An 18,940-nucleotide genomic window follows, 5' to 3' on the forward strand; every position below is an offset into this window, starting at 1 on the left:
AGACTTATCTTAGTAGATAATTAAATCTGGTCAACCAGAAAAACTCACTTTTGGTCAGATGGAATCACCGACGTTTCGGCCAAAACCTTTGGCCTTCAGATGGGTGGATGATTTAGGGTCATCCGAGGGTTCGCTGGCTGGTTTAGCGTCTTTCTCACCATGATTTAGGGCCTTGTCAATTGCCCAGTCTTTGTAGCCACACGTTTTCAAGGCGTGGCGCAAGTGTTGGTGCTCAGTGATCTTATCAAGGCCCTAAATCGTGGTGAGAAGACGCCAAACCAGCCAGCGAACCCACCGCGTCTTCTGGTACCAAGACTTTTGTCACCATTCCTTACCATGGGGATGTTTCAGAGAAATTAAAGAGGATCTACCGCGATCACGGCATCACTGCACGCTTCAAGCCAACCAATACCCTGCGACAGTCGCTAGTACACCCAAAGGATAAGCAGCCCAAGGGCTGTATAAGTGGTGTTGTGTATGGTGTCCAGTGCGCTGAAGATCAGGTGTGCCAAGAACATTAAATTGGTGAAACCGGCCAACCACTGCAGAGTCGCATGTCCCAACATAGACGCGCCAGTTCAAGTGGCAACGATTCAGCTGTCTACACACCTCGAGGGCAGTGGTCAGTTTTGACATTGACGACATTGTCATTTTGGACCGTGAACCCTGTTGGTTTGAACGGAGAGTCAAAGAAGCAGCGTGGGTACGAGCCGAACAACCGTCCCTCAACAGGAGCGGGGGCGTTAGAGTTAATCTGTCACATGGTTGGGATCTGGTCATCAAGCAACTTCCTCATCGATTGACCTCGGATGACCCTAAATCATCCACCCAGCTGAAGGCCAAAGGTTTTGGCCGAAACGTTGGTGATTCCGTCTGACCAAAAAGGAGTTTTTCTGGTTGACTACTAATTGATCAAATCCTAGATGACTGAAAGTATACACAGTGTTAGTCTTTAGTTAAACAGGGTTCCCTGTATTTAATTCACAAAACCAAAATTCCCTGAATTTCCCCTAATATTTCCCTGACAAAGGGGGGGGGATGGCAAAGATGAAGATTAGGACAAAATGTACATAAAGAAGGGTTTATGTGTCCTAAACTGCAAATAAAAGCCCATGAATAAGAATATAACAGCAGAATACAAATTAAAAAGTAGATTAGTAAATTACGTAGAGTGTAAAATGTGTACCTGCAAAATGACCTCAAGTGACACTAGATGACCAAAGGTTATTGTGTCCAAGTCCCATTGAAATCCATTAAAGCATGTGTATGAAATCAGCAAAGGAAGCAGAGTGTTAACATTTGTTGGCAAAAAGTTAACATTTTCTATTCTACACAGACAGCCACACAGACATTAGTGCTCCTTTCATAGTCCCCTTTCCAAACTTCATTTGGTGGGAACAATGATCAATGTTCTGTGTCATTCCATACCAGGATTACTTTGTTAACATCACAAACTATTCATAGATATCAACATTCTTAGGGCTTGTGGCAGTCAGAAAAAACCACACAATGTCACAATGAAAATACTGCATAATATTTTGTGTAGAACATGGTCAGATTTTCAAAACAGAGATTGTTTTGGTGAAAGTGGGAAAACATTAATTTTGCAAGATATTCAAAAAGGAAGATCCTATTCTTAAATACACAATTCCTGAGAAAGCTGAAAATATATTGGAGACAGATATAAAAACAATATGGCCAATAGTATTGACCGCTCTTTTTCATCATGGCAACACTTTTGGACCATTAAGGTATATCAAAAATTGCAAAACGGCTTTGCTATTTAAGTTTGAAAATTGCAATTTAATGCATAGATTGATCTCTTAATAAAAGGACATTTGTTTGTGATGTGTTTACATACCTTTTTTCTCACTGACATGACTGGCACCCACATGCACTGATCCAACTGACTGTCTTTAGGTTTTCTTAGGTGTTCAATAGTATAGCCTATAACAGGTGATCCACCATTACTCTGAGGAGCTTTCCAGCTGATTTCAATCTTCTTGATGCCAACATTCTTTACATCAGCTTTGCCTGGTGCATCAGGTTTATCTATAGATAGATGTACATAGTTCTATTTAAGTACAGAATTGTTTTATTCATGCAATATATAATTTGTATTACCGTCCAAGTTGATGTACTGACATAATTAATACTTGAGTAGCTGGGGATCAGGCCTATACATGTATCATCTGACCTTATTTTGTTACCAATTTTTTTTTGGAGGGGGGCAAATATCCGACTCTTCAAACCATTTATTTCAAGGCAAAACAAAATATCTGTCTGTGTGCTGGTAAGTATCAAATTAAATCCGTGAAACCTACTGGATTTTGCTACTTATATGTATGTGTATTTTTAGCTAACCTTTTGGTAATACGAAATGCAAATTTTGTATATAACCCATAGTATCTACAATAAAAATAAAATTGAGCTTGAAACCAATATTTGACATAGAGTCTATGTGATATTTTTTGTTCCTCTTGTATTTAAAGGACCTACCCAACCTGAAGCATGATTTCTGACCTGAGATCACATGCAATGATGGACAATAGCGCATGGTCGAACCTACCACATGCAACGCAGCTGAAAGCCGTAAAAAGTGTTATATTATTTTCAGCAATTTTCAGACCCCTCTCTACATGAAATACATTTATGTTTTCATTTACAATGAAGTTTTTTATTTTGTTTGGTTCAAACAGGAGATTTTCCACTGGATACTCATCTAAAGATACTAAAATTCAGATCCTTGGTTGTACAGAGATATTGGAATAGATTTGAAAATACTGCATGTACATGTTCACGTAACCTCCTTCAACTCATTTACATACATGTAATTTTGGATACCAGGATCATATTCTGATTTTGAGGGAGAGAGAGCAGGAATAGGGAAGAGGGATTGAGAGAGCAGTGGCATAGCCAGGGCTAGGGAGCATAGAGTGGCCCCTGAAAAAAAATCTAAAGGGGAGGAAAAAGGAAAACAAGAGCACCAATGGCGCTGTGGCTCTATGCTTTTTGGGGACAATGAAAGTAATTTTTGAAAAAATTTGAACTCAGATGACCCCTGGGTGACCTCGGATGACTCCGAAATGCCCTTCCACAAATTTGACTCCAAAAGTTGACAGTACTTACCAAGTTTCATGCCCATACAAGTTTTTAGTAATTTGACCTCAGATGACCCCTGGGTGACCTTAAATGACCCCGAAATGACCTTCCAAAACCTGACTCTAAATGTTGACTGTACCCACCTATCATAGTCCTATACGCTCGCTACAATCCGCTCTTAAAGATACATTAGGCCTATAAGAAGCATAACATGCTCAATCTGAGGGGCACATCCCCTCAAACACTCCTTGCATCAAAACAAAAAAAGGCTAAATTTAGTCTTTTTTTGTCTGATGACTTTGGGCTTTGTACGGTTACTATCATTGTTTACATAGGGTAAGCTGAATCCTATATAGTAATGGTCCGGATAATAATTATACCATAACTTTGAAGAACAGTGCAGTGGTAGTATTAGGATTCAATCATGTTTCACCGTTGTTCATCTGCATCGTCTGCAGGACACAAGTTGTGATGAACAATGGTGAAACATGATTAAATCCCTTTTAACAATGAAAACAAGCTAAAGATCATCTAATTCACAGGATTATTTCATGAGGAATGTCCAGTTTAATCATTGTGATTCAACATAAGATCAAAGATTAGTTTGCCAATTTCCAGTAATACTGTTTCCACAGATCTGAAATTTACAATTTAAGAAAAAAATAGTAGGTCCCTTGTTGATAATTATCTATGATTTCATCTACCATACCTCAACTTCAATTGATAATGTACCTGAAATTCTATACATTAAAGTTTCTGTACAATGGTATGAGAGCAATAAAAAAAGAAACCTTGCCTTCTGGGGTAATGCCTTCAGATGGTTGACTTGGTTCACTAAGCCCTAGGCTGTTCCTAGCACACACACGGAATTGGTATTGTGTGTCTCTCTCTAGATCTTCAGTGGTACTGTAACTAAATGCAGTAACCTAGTAAATCACATCACATAAAAGAAAAAAATATTATTAGTCTGGAGCAAATCCAAGAGATATCAGACAAAATAGGAGGTTGACATGATACATGACATTCTGTATACCATGTTTACTATGACTGATTACCGGATTTCCTATTGGTATATATATACCTAGCACTATAATGGATAGTATGTTCCTTTATGATACGGGCATGCACCCACAGGTTGCCAAAGATAGAACAAAACAACTTCATAAAATGGATAATAAAATTGAATTAATAAAATACGCCAGAATAGTGTAACTGTGATCTGAGATATAGACCCCAAGATATATATGTTAAGAAAACCATTAAAAATTCCATACTTTATCCTTGTAAACCAATTTAGCAACAACTAAAACATTAGACTTATCATAGTTAAACAGAATTCCCAGCATTTAATTCACAGAAACAAAATCTGCAAAGGTTTCCTTGATATTTCCTTTATACAAAGGGAAAATATTAGGGGAAAATGCCCCCTGGTACACACAAAGAAGTGTTTATGTAAGAGGTCCCAAAATCATGGTCCATATTATATGATTAGTATAAATATGATATTGATAATAATAATTTATTGCATTGTACAAATGGTAAAGATAAACACAACTGATATTTCTCTCTCTTCTCTCTACCCCATCAGTCTCTGTATATTGGCAAGTTGATCTTACCTAATTGACCATAACTAAATGGTGATGGTAATGACATTGGTATCAGTGTCATATCAACTTGTCATAACACTGGTGTTATTGGAGTCTGGTACATAGGTGGTGGTAATGGCTACTGAGGAGTAGGCCTAAGGGTTTTATCTGGATGGTGAGGAGGACAAAGAGAGACCTGCCTGGGATGACATAAACACAGATGGCCCCTCATGTGTAGGTCTATCTTTGTTCTCCAAGACCACCAGAAGATCCACCATGCCCAGTCTTGCCAACAAGCCTGGTTCTCTGATTGGACAATTGCCGCCACCTGACCAGATTCCCGAAATGCCAGTTTTAAGCTTATAAGATGGGCACAAGAGGAGAGAGTGGTCAGTTGTGTGTATGCCACCATTGAGTGAACATCCAAGTCATCGATATATCTACTCTGTAACACTTATACCAGAAAAGAAGGATATCCGAGATCCAGTACCAAATGCAGCTATTTCGACTCTGTGTGTTTTAGTTTATACCTGGGACTGTGACGACCGGAACCCTATGTGGTAACCATTATACCTCATTGGGGGCCGGCGTACATTTATGTGTCCTCAACTGCAATAAGATCCCAGGAATAAGAATATAACAGCAGAATACAAATTAAATGAAACAGATTAGAGAGGTTGCGATTACCAAACGCTGTGATCATACGCCCATCTATAGATTTAAAATCACACTCCTGTATCGAAGCGAGGTCACATATTTAGCCAGTTTTTAAGATTTTGCATGTACATGTATGAAACAAACATGGAGACAACATTGAAAATGCACCAAATTTGTCCATATAACAATATATATTAAAGCCAGTCAAGGATAATGAACATACAAAGGCAGTATAACTATTAATATGATCCTTTTTGTTTATAAAAAATCGTTTTAATAAAGCATCAGTGAGGTGTGAAAATTTGACTTCATTCATACGTGCTGTTTATACGTACAGATTGTCGATTGAAATGTGTGTGAGATCGGACGTATAAAAAAAGAGATTGCGATTTGCCTTTTGGATACAAACACACAGTCTATACGTATGGTCCACATTGAAATTGACATTTTTTACGGCGTTATGACACTTCATGCAACACGACTAATGTTCACCACGAAAAAGTATCATTTTGAAAATAAAGTCATGATATATGCATGTAGTGGTTCTTAATCTACCGAAATACTGTGATGACAAACTCCACATAATTCCCAATTGGCCTATTAGACTGGCTCTACTTTGGAAAAAAATCCTGTTCCAACCAGCAAGTTTGTGTAAAGGTTGACAACCAGCTTATTTTTGTGAAATTCAGTATGTTGAACTCGAATCTGTTGTCAGTATTTTGTGACTGTGATCCTCAAAAAGACCCCATAGGATCGTATAGGGGCAAAAAATTAATTTTATTCCAATAACACTTTCAAACATGTCAAATTATTTGTCTGGTCTAACGGATCCCAGAAATGTAACGTTAAGAAGTTATGGGGTACAAAAGTCTAATGTCAATTTGCTTGTTGTGTCTGTGTCCAAAGTCTAAGTCGCTCCAATTTTTGTAAACAGAATAGCTTGCACCTCCTCTATCAAAAATATACGTACAGATTGTCGATTGAAATGTGTGTGAGATCGGACGTATAAAAAAAGAGATTGCGATTTGCCTTTTGGATACAAACACACAGTCTATACGTATGGTCCACATTGAAATTGACATTTTTTACGGCGTTATGACACTTCATGCAACACGACTAATGTTCACCATGAAAAAGTATCATTTTGAAAATAAAGTCATGATATATGCATGTAGTGGTTCTTAATCTACCGAAATACTGTGATGACGGCTCATTCTCTCTCATTCACATATATGTTCCACTGCTAAAACAAATTTTGATCCCAAGGAGTGAGATTGCATCCAAACTCCACAGGAAACGCAGTGGACCAGATCACTTGTGATCAATTCATCAATTAGCCTGGATGGCAAAAGCTCAAGTCATGTGAGTATTCAGTAAATAATTTTTGGATTTGTCAAGCAAAAATTAAATTAACAATTACCGAAGTATTCGGTTTTTTTGCAATAATAATATTTGGGAAGCACTGAAAAACAATTAATTTTAAGCAGCATGTTAGGCCTGTTTTAAAATCAAATGAGGCTGAATCAAGAGACCGCTTAATATCTATTTACAAAACCTGTTTGTCGCCGGCCAGATTTGACCAGATTTTTGGTCACAAGCATTTTGGTCAAATGAGGCAGAATCAATGTTATTATAGAGACCGCTTAATATAAACGTCCATATTAAAGGGACATTCCGCATAAACAGCTCAATGTCACAATGAAAATACTGGATAATATTTTGTGTTGAACTTTGTCAGTGTTTTTACAGACTTGGGGGGCATGGGGCAGCAAATGCCCCCCAGTCAGAACTCTTGCCCCCATCCCCCCAGTTTCCCCCAGTAAAAACCCAAAATTACAAAAATTTGCACTTTGTGCTGCAATTTTGTGCAAAATTGGTTGATTCCCCCACCAAATGCTCCCCGAGGAAGAGAATTCCTTAATTGGTCTGTAGATGGTAAAAATGATCTTTCATGGCTGACATGGTTTGATCTTAGGACTTCCACTGCTAGGTCATGGGATCTCACAGACCGTCGCAGCCTGGGGTCATGGACATGTCTGGCATCAACTAGTATAACAACTCAGGGGCCTCCTTGTAGAACATACAATAGAAGAGGGTGGCTGCTCCAACTGCCCTGCGGTGGCTCAATGGCTGAATACTATGATCTTCATACTCATTCATTGGCAGACCAATGACACACTTAGCTCTAATTTTGGATGGAGTCAAGCTGAGCTAGTGAGGTAGGGGTTGCACCAATCCAAGCACTACTAGCATATTCCATTTTTTATCGTATCATGGCCTTGTAGATGATGGCTCTATAAGGTGAAGCTCTTCCGAGGAGTCCCAGTCGCTGACTGGCTGTCTTAGACATGGTGAAAACTTGGTTCCAGGACAAGTTGTTATTCAATGTAAAACCTAGAAGGTCCACGCTGTCAGCTTTTTCAAGAGTAACACCGAAAAAGTGAAGTGGTGGATGGTTGCCATCAGCATCTCTCCAGTTGGAGATGGTAGTGGTTTTACATTTGGCAGCACCAAACAGGACATTCCATGTCTTACCCCATGTCTCTACCTTGGCTAAATCCCGATTGAGAGATGCAGCAGCAGGAAGACTATATCCTCACTGGATTTGACGAAGGACATAATGGTGGCATCATCTACATACAAGATGTTTGTGATGTGTTTACATACCTTTTTTCTCACTGACATTACTGGCTCCCACTTCCACTGATCCAACTGACTGTCTTTAGGTTTTCTTAGATGTTCAATAGTATAGCCTATAACAGGTGACCCACCATCATTCTGAGGAGCTTTCCAGCTGATTTCAATCTTCTTGATGCCAACATTCTTTACATCAGCCTTGCCTGGTGCATCAGGTTTATCTACATGTATGTACATATAAAGGTTGAACAGTACATAGTTCTATTTAAGTACAGAATGGTTTATACATGCAATACAGGGATCAGGCCTACATGTATGATTGGATCTAAAGCGCAGATTTTTTACCGTTTTTGTGTGTGTAAATATCTCCAAACCAGTTATTTCAAGGCAAAACAAAATATCTGGTAGTGTGTTACAGATGAGTGTCAAATTGACTGGTGAGTGTCAAATTAAATTAATGAAAACTACTGGATTTCCTGTATATGTGGATTGTCATGACTAGTAAACTGTTGACAACTATTTACAGGTCAAACTCGAAGCAACTGTCATACCCAAAATGAAACTAGAATTACGCGGTTCGTAATTAAGGTGGCCCCCACAAAACTATACACCACATGAGGCCACCATATACTATCACAATACCAAGTTTGATATAAAATTGGACGGATTGAGTCATGAGTGTGATACCTGAATTTATCGGTCGAGCTAGAGTTTTCAAATATCATGCGAGACGAAGTCGAGCGTGATATTTGAAAACTCTAGCGAGACTGATAAATTCAGGTATCATCTAAATTATCCGTCAATTTTATCATTATTATGTCTTCAGAATCTTTTTGGTCAAAAACATGATTTTTGGTCAAAATGCGACTCTTAGTCAAAAATGATTTTTGACATGATTTTTAGCCAAAAATGTATTTTTTGGTCAAAAATGTGATTTTTGGTCAAAATGTGTTTTTGATCAAAAATATGATTTTTGGTCAAAAATGTGATTTTTGGACAAAAATGTGATTTTTGGTCAAAAATTTATTTTGGGGTCAAAATGTGATTTTTGGTAACAAATGTGATTTTTGGTCAAAAATGTATTTTTTGGTCAAAAATGTGATTTTTGGTCAAAATGTGATTTTTGGTCAAAAATGTGATTTTTGGTCAAAAATGTCACACCAACAGAGACTTTTACACATAAAGTATATGAACTATGCACTCTATGAAGAGGCTACAGATATGAAAAAACCCTGTAGCTCCAGGTGACCGATACACAAATTTATCAGACAGCCAGGTTATGTACAAAGGTATAGGAGGCAAGATTCTGAAGACATAATAATGAAGTTGATCGGTAATTGCGTTAAAGCTGCAGAGTGGATTAATGACAATGTAGGCCAAATATGCAAATAAGCTCATTAATATTCATAAATATGCAAATAACATGACACAAAAGTATACAGCACGTGGGGCCAACATAGACTATCACCGTAGCAAGTTTGATATAATATTGGATGGCTGAGCATGATACCATAACATATCGGATGAGTCATAAAAATATCGGACGAGCCAGCGGCGAGTTCGATATTTGTATACGAATCCGATATGTTATGGTATCATGCAATAAGCTATCAATATTATCATTATTAGGTTTTCTTAACTCCTAATAACCCTGAAAACATAATAATGAAGTTAATCGGTGGTTGCATTTAAGCTGCAGAGTGGATTAACGACAATGTAGGCAAAATATGCTAATAAGCTCATTAATATTCATAAATATGCAAATAATGCGACACAAAAGTATACAGCACATGAGGCAACCATATACTATCACTGTACCAAGTTTGATATAATATTGGATGGCTGAGCATGATACCATAACATATCGGATGAGTCATAAAAATATCGGACGAGCCAACGGCGAGTTCGATATTTGTATGACGAATCCGATATGTTATGGTATCATGCGAAATATGCCATCCAATATTATCATTATTAGGTTTTCTTAACTCCTAATAACCCTGAAAACATAATAATGAAATTGATCTGTGATTGCGTTTGTGCTGCAGAGTGGATTAAGGACAGTGTAGGCAAAATATGCTAATGAGCTCATTAATATTCATAAATATGCAAATAATGCAACACAAAACTATACAGCACATGAGGCCACCATACCCTACCTCCGTACCAAGTTTGATATAATATTGGATGGCTGAGCATGATACCATAACATATCGGATGAGTCATAAAAATATCAGACGAGCCAACGGCGAGTTCGATATTTGTATGACGAATCCGATATGTTATGGTATCATGCTCAGCCATCCAATATTATCATTATTAGGCTTTCTTAACTCCTAATAACCCTGAAAACATAATAATGAAGTTGATCGGTGGTAGCGTTTAAGCTGGAGAGTGGATTAATGAATTTGCTTCTGCCCGGACAAACAAACAAACAAACAAAGAAACAAAGAAAGAAACAAACAAGGGAACAAACAAACAACCATCTGGATGATAACATAAGCCCCACATATATGTGGGGGCCAAAAATCAAAATGTGTCAGGCATGTTTAACTGAATGACGCAGGCAACATACTTCACAAAGACCTCACAAGGCATTGAAACACATTAAAAACTTTCTTTTACAAATGGCTCACTGATTGGGCATTAATCTTGATGGACTAAAGGATACAACTGGTCCACTTAATGGATAAAAAACTAATTTCAGCAACATTTGTATATGGATGTCAAATGATCACTTTGTCAAATTTTATGCATTTCAGTTGCCTTATTTTTCGCTATATATCTTTAATGAAATATAGTGAATAAAATATGATTTGGTACTTGTTTTTAAGCTACTTGAAAATGTACCATTGTTGAGATCAGTTACAAATAGTTTGAAAAAAAAATTCCTTGACATGAACCAATGACTGTTGGTAGTTTGACAATAATTTACTCACCTGGTGTTCTGCCTCTGTTATACTGATATTTATCTTCAATATCCTTCACCTTCTGCCAGAGGTTCTTTTCCGTATCTTGCAGTACCTGCAAAAATTTCTCGTAAGCTGAAACAGGTTTTGTCTTCAGTTTGCGAAGCAGCATTTCAATTTGATCATCCGCATTTCCTGCATTCTTGATGGTATCACATTCTTCATCAGTTAGAGCTCGCTTGCATATCATTGCCCGAAGTATGGGCTTAGGATTCTTTAATTCATTACAAAGGATCTCCAAGGAGTCCAACAGAATTTCCTTGATGATTTCCTGCTTGTCTTGTGCCATAATGCCTGCAGAAATGGATAATAAAAACACACACCAAAATTCATTAGAGAGTGCTAAATTGACGCTGCTATATATACCGACCTTCAACCCATGCTTTATTTCAAATCCAAGGCTTCCTTAAAACAAGGTTTGCTATAAAGTTGCAAACTCCACATAATTCCCAATTGGCCTATTAGACTGGCTCTATTTTGGAAAAAAATCCTGTTCCAACCAGCAAGTTTGTGTAAAGGTTGACAACCAGCTTATTTTTGTGAAATTCAGTATGTTGAACTCGAATCTGTTGTCTGCTAAACAGTATTTTGTGACTGTGATCCTCAAAAAGACCCCATAGGATCGTATAGGGGCAAAAAATTAATTTTATTCCAATAACACTTTCAAACATGTCAAATTATTTGTCTGGTCTAACGGATCCCAGAAATGTAACGTTAAGAAGTTATGGGGTACAAAAGTCTAAGGTCAATTTGCTTGTTGTGTCTGTGTCCAAAGTCTAAGTCGCTCCAATTTTTGTAAACAGAATAGCTTGCACCTCCTCTATCAAAAATAAATGAACGGGCAAAAAGTAGTGAATTAATTGTTAGCCGTATGTTGTAAAACTAATCATGACTTTATAGCATATAAGGTATACCACAATTGCTTTCATTTCTTGTAAGATTCTTGAGATAACTAAGGATAGATGGAAATCATACATGCAATTCAATCTTTCTACTGTGTGGCGCATAGGCGCGACCTTTGTCCCACAAACGTCTATTAATTTGGGTTAACCGCGACCTTCCATGATATACCAGGTTCAACAGCAACTTAACCGAAGGACGACCTTGCTACCATTTACCATATCCGTTCAGACTGTAGCATTATTCACACGAGTAGGTGGTTCATTACAAAGAGTGGAACAATATAATAGTTTTTATGCGCTGAAACGTAAAGTATACTAACTGATATGTTTTCTGTAGTTCATCCAAAGACAAATATAAGTAACAGTAATCACTATTTGTTAAAATAAACAAAAAAGCAGCATATATAATCATGCCAATAGTAAAAATTTTATAAAATCATACCCGCTGAAAACTGGAATCAACCAAAATATCCTATGTGGAGAACAGCGTTCAATAACCTTGAGTTTACGTGAGCTGACAAGCAGAGAAATTTTGACCTGAAAACTTACTGAAATATCTTACCGTTATCAAATTGAAACTGATGGGCGGAGCTTATAGTTTAATTATTGAAGTAAACTAGGGTAAATTTAGTTAATATAAAACGTTAACTAGGTTCAGACACCTCTGCATATTTGCTGCGACACTGCAATCCTTTTCCAGGGCAGTTTTTCTGCAGAGAGCTGCTGGTGCACTGCGAGACTAGCTCAGTCCTATGCAAGGTCGCGTGTTTTGTGGTAGTGGTGATTTTGTAGTATTTTTAGTACAAAAAAAATCGGTCGGTGTGTATAACAGCCATCAAAATTCACGAAAAAAATACACAAAGTGTACAAATATATATGAAATCCATATCCACCCCTGCATAAATTGTGACTATTACAATTTTCCTGATTTTAACACTAAACCACCGACGGCTGTTGCTGGTCCTATAGCGTAGCATGCAGGGGTTTGTAGAGGTCATCTGGTTTAATACGGAGTGGAATAGGAAAAATGGACCGATAGTTTGTATTGGTATTGCATAAGTCCATTAAACCAGGGATCATTTTTGCTGAACCATGGAATGGTATCAGCCTATATTAGTGAATAGCTTACTGACTAACCATTTGGTCTGAAATGGACATATCTCAAAATGCCACGAAGGTGTAATCCCCCGAGTGGTGTCAAATAAAAGAGGAAGGAGTAAAGAATATAATAAAAATATTTCCTAACGTCAGAGGTCATCCAAGGGGTTCATATTTTAAAATTCATTTAAGATCAAAATGCTCCAATTGAGCTGAAATTTAAATGCAAAGATTCTTATGACATTCTAAACATGTTTAGAATATTTTAATATTCATTTAAGGTCATTAAGGGGTCATAAAGGGGTCAAAGGTCAAGTTTTTACAAATGCTCCAACTGAGCTGATATTTAAATGCAATGATCTTTATGACATTCTAAACATGTTTAAAATATTTTAAAATTCATTTAAGATCATTAAGTGGTCAATAAAGGGGTCAAAGATCAAGTTTACCAAATGGTCCAATATTGAGCTGAAATTTAAATGCAATAACCCTTAAGATATTCTAAACATGTTTAAAATATTTTAAAATTAATTTAAGGTCATTAAAGGGTCATAGGTCAAGTTTTCAAAATGCTCCAATTGAGCTGAATTTTAAATGCAATGATCCTTATGACATTCTAAACATGTTTAAAATATTTTACAATTCATTTAAGGTAATGACGGGGTCATAAAGGGGTAAAGGTCAAGTTTCCAAAATGCTCCAATTGCGCTGAAATTTAAAATTGGGCTATTCCAGATAAAACATGCACCCCCCCTATAGAGGGCAAAATTGTTTTTTTCTAAAATGTCTGGAATTCCAAAGCATACTTGAGGAAAAAACCTGGATTTCCGGCCCTGTTTAGTGCATGTAAAATCTGGAAATCCATGGAGGGTATAGAGGGTTTTTAAAAATTGTCAAAAAAAAGTTGGAATTTTCAATTGACTTACCAAAAAAAATCTGGAATTCCATCGCCCTCTATAGAGGGTTTCTAAAAATATTCAAATAAAAAGTTGGAATTTTTCAATTGACTAGCAAAAAAGTCTGGAATTCCATGGAGGGGTACAGAGGGTTTTTTAAAAATTATCAAAAAAAAGTTGGAATTTTCAATTGACTTGACAAAAAAAATCTGGAATTCCATCGCCCTCTATAGAGGGTATCTAAAATTACACAAATAAGTTGGAATTTTTCAATTGACTACCAAAAAGTCTGGAATTCCATGTTAGGGTTGTGTTAGGCTTGTATAGGTGTTTATTGTTCTAAAGGTTTCATTATATTTGCTTTATCTGCATTTATTCCAAGTCATCTATGATGTTTTACATGTACAATGTATAATATAGGCCCACCACCAAGGCGTGTGTTTGGCAGTAACATACGCAGGTTTTCAAAGTCTGGTTCAGGGGTCTCGATTCTCTGACTGTTTTAAAATTTAATAACTAATTCCCCAGTTTCCCCGATTGGGTGCATTATTTCCCGAACTTTTGACAAAAAAAGGGGAAGGGCACATCCCCTGTCCCTTTGCGCATGTCACTGGTGTTGGTATCCTAGGTAACCACTAAAATTAAGCATCTCTTTTGTGAAGGGTTGCTGTTCTCCTTACGGGTTTCAATAACAATATGTGGTATGTAGGCCTACTAGTTTCTATATTAGGCCTAAAAATGTTTGATTAGCGTAACATAATTTTAACATTCTTGTTAAATCGGTCTTTAAGTCCATGAACTGAACCACACAAAGGGACGATACTCTGTCGGCAGCACACATTTCGAACTATAAAAGATTGTATTGTGAAACTCAGTTTCTTGCTTCAGCTCTTTCTAAAAATTCATTAGGGCAAAATTCTTTCTTTATGTCCTTAATTATTCTTTATTTATTCCTGTTCTTTCTTTCTTGAGGCCTAGATCTTTTTTCCCTACTTTACAACTCGAATATTGTTGTATTGTCAATGGATATACCGTAGAACGTTCGCCTAATGGCGCTATGGGCCCCAATGATATAACTGGTATTTTAGACACAAACTTAAAGTGCCCTCCTACAAAAATCTCACCAGCAAATAAGGACATGCGCATACCCTTAATTCTTGTTGTGATTAGAGGAGGTAGCTCTCTCTTTGTACATGAAATTTACCCCAAGGCAAAGGAGCCCATAATGCGCCATTAGGCTTAACGCTCTGTACATAAGAATTCAAACTTTCTTACTTTGGTTTGAGCTGAGACTAAAATACCTAAAGCCTCAAATGTTGTTTTTATATTAAATACATACCTGTATTTGAATGAACTAGATATATTTATAATAGGCTACATGATAAATACATGAAGCCACAGCAAGTAGAACGAGTGCGACCTTGTCGCGCTATGGTGCCTAATTGCTGCAGTACCTTGTACTACGTGGGTGCTCCTTTGTTAAAAGGGAATTCCCTGATTGGGGAGTGGACATTAAAGAGCTCATATCTAAATTCGTTGGGGACTGTTACTTTTTAAAGTTTCAACGTCCGTATACATACGACATGTATGAATAAAATACGACATGAATAAAGTAATAATAAAGTGCACATCTTCCAAATCTAGGTAAACATGTTGCATGGATCGAATGGTGCAATTAATAATACCTTGTCTGTGTCATGTGCTCATTTCTTCGATAAAACAAAACAAATAACCACTCGTATCATACTGATGTCTGAGTGAGGGATTATTATTTGAAAGGAAAATAAGTTCACGACTGCACTTTCAGACCACAAATTGACCCCAGGGGGGCCACTCAAATATGACAGTGTACGCATGCGTGACCAAATTTTTTTCAAACACCCCCCTAAACGAGTTTTACCCTACCAGCAAATTTAGCCCCTTAATAAGGTAATTTAGTGTAGAATTTACCCCTAATGAGTTTTTGGCTGGTGAAAATGCAACAAATGTACCCTTTTGGACTCATAATTTACCAAAATTTGAAAAGGTACCCTAAACAAGTTGTCTAGTTTCAGAAAACTACCCTTATTCTTGAAAATCACTGTTTTTTAGACCCTAAACGCGTCACGCGCGTAACTTGCCTTGCCTAAAAAACACCCCTTTTACTTGTTTTTTTGGTCACGCATGCGTACAGACCATTTATGTGAGTGATCCCCCCGGGAAATTGACCCCACTAACCCTAGTAAAAATCAAAATGCAAGTTTAAGAACTTGCAAGTTTTGGATTGGGAAACTTGCATGTTTTTACTGCACTTGACTCACAAATGCTAGTGTTTCAACGCAATGCAACTTCTTTTCTAAAATTGGCAAGTTTCTTGAGTTTTCTTGAGTAAACACGACCAAGCGGAGTTGTCCACACTTGCGTTTTACTTGACTTTGTTTATGTAAATATATTCAAGGTTTTTATAATTGACACCTGTCTATTTCTTTCCTTGCCCTGTTACATGTATAGCTATTATTATATGTTTTTTTCAAAGTGTATATTTCTACATTTTGAGCTCAAAATATTTAATCAATGATATAGGGATATCATATGTCTATACTATTGTGTGGGGGTGTGGGCTGTGGGAGTGAGTGTGATGCTGTTTTAAACAAATAGGCCTATAAAAACAAAATCTTCGCACAAGCTAGAATGAAGAGTGAAGAGCCAAGTCGGGCTGGGGATCACCATTGCAGGGGATGAACCTATAGACCCACACCACTCTTCGTCATACATAAATTCTCCCAGGCGCATTTCATAATATGAAATTTAAAAAAAAAAAAAAAAAAGGAAATTTAGTTCGGCAGAGGTGGGGCTCGAACCCAAGCTGCACCGCTATCATGTATACAGTATCGTATCGGCATATTACCAGCGCCTTTACCATGTTTACCGCTCGGCCAACTGAACTGACTTGTTGGAGCCATCTTGAAAATTTGAACATATAATCACAACTTCAATTACGGTACTTCATTACTTCAACATACCACGTGACAAGCAAAGCAGAAAACGTACCATATTTTGGAATTTTATCTGCTTAAAAACATTAATGTGTAGAGCTACCATTATTAATATTGTTGAATTCTCAGGCGCATACAAAAAATACGAGGGGCCTATGATACATACACAATTGATTTCGTGCATGCACATGCTCTGCAAGGCAGGGAGCCTAGTCAGCCTACCATTTTTCTTGTAAGACAGTCTGGATTCAGTATTCCACATAGGTCCCCAAAGTTCTTTCAGATATTAAAAGATTAAATTCCCATAAAGACGAAACAGTAATCTTTAGTGGGGACCTACGTAAATTTTACATAAAATTTCCGCCATCAATTCCGTGTTAATTTTTATTATTCAGAAAATATTTTGGCGTATATAAAATTGAAATAAAATTCTCTGCTTCCTAAACCACTGAAGCATGATTGGGTATCACGAATCGTTATATATGATGTACAGTTAATATTCAAATATTCTTTTACACATATGATGCTTCAGTTTTTACACAAACAAGAATTTGCACTTATTCGACAATAAATAAGTGATATGAGGCTTAATAATGATACATGTGTCTTGACTCTGAAAAACAATATTTTTTAAATTTTAAATTTTTTTTTTTTTTTTAGTTTTTTAAGCCACCTCGGAAGCCACCTACAGGATCTCATTTTGCATTTAGGGTTTTTATTGCGTTGCAAAGTAGCAAAACTTTCTTTATATATGGCCAATTCGTGCCTGGAAAAGGCTATCCCTCTTACAACCTATCAACAGGTCTGATTTCTATAATGAGGTGTCACCGGGTTTCATGAGATAATAATACCAAATTTAAACACCATGAAATTCAATACATCACGACCAAGCTCACATTGGGCGCCCCATTCCTTTTTTAAAGGAATTTTTATTAAGCCACCTACAAGAAACAAATTTGGCTATAAACTACGAGTCTAATAAATAAATAAAATAAATAAAATAAAATGAAAATTGTACATGTATGCAAGATGCCTTATCACTGAAGTAAACAATTTACCCAGCCATTTGCTCTTGCTATAGCTTTTGTCAGGGTCAGGGATATTTGTCTCATAGTCCTGCTTTTATGAACACCAATATTATACAGGTTTATAGGCCTACACATGGGTTATTACAAGAGTCAATGAACATTTGACCAATTAACTATAGATAATGGACTTAGTTTTATGCAATGTAGTTATATTGAACTTTTTCTGAAGTAAGTCGCCTGCTGCATAATTTTCTATGCAGATGATATGTTTGGCCTGACCATGACCTGCTAGTTTGATTAACCAATCAGTTATGTGTATTGTCAGCATGTGATGGCTATAAGCCAATTGCAAACATATTTATAAAAAAAGGATAAAAAATTCCTACACTGAGCAGACTCTTTGCTGGGTTTAAGGGCTAAATAGTAAGTTGTCATGTTGGGCAAGATTAGATAAAGGCATACAAACTAGGGTATGAGATATTAGGAATTATTTCCTAGCCTCTTAACCACAGGGTTGGGCTATATAGCTATTCAAGACACAGGACATGTAAGGGATAAACTGTGCATATGAGATGTGGGGCAAATGGCATCATTTCACTGACGTGAAAAAATATTTCATTGAAAACCCTCCCACTCAGCTATTTTAAAAGGTAATCAGGCTTCCTCAGCATATCACATGTGTTATGGTATTATTTTGCAATTGCCCCTTGGTACTTTATGGAGGGAGACTTTTATTTAAATATAAAGGATGAGTGGCCAGTATTCGGTAGGGTCTATTTACAAATTCAGAGTCTTGCAATTATGATTTTAGAGCCAAAGGGGTAACTATATATTATAAAATTATAAAAGGTTAGAAAGTCAGTATTAAAAGCAAGTCAGTAAAATACACCTCTACACTACAGGCTGCACTCCATAGTAGGCCCACAGCTAAAAACTACACTGACAGAAAAAAACTTTAAAAAGAGGAGAACTTTTTTATTTTTATTTTTTTCTACAATGCAAAATATTGATCATTAAGAGGAGGAAGCAAATTATATTGCCAATATCATATGTTAACTTTAATTTTCCACTTTTATGCAAGAAATAAAAG

Source organism: Amphiura filiformis, unplaced genomic scaffold (assembly GCF_039555335.1).
Source record: "Amphiura filiformis unplaced genomic scaffold, Afil_fr2py scaffold_24, whole genome shotgun sequence".
NCBI lineage: Eukaryota > Metazoa > Echinodermata > Ophiuroidea > Amphilepidida > Amphiuridae > Amphiura > Amphiura filiformis.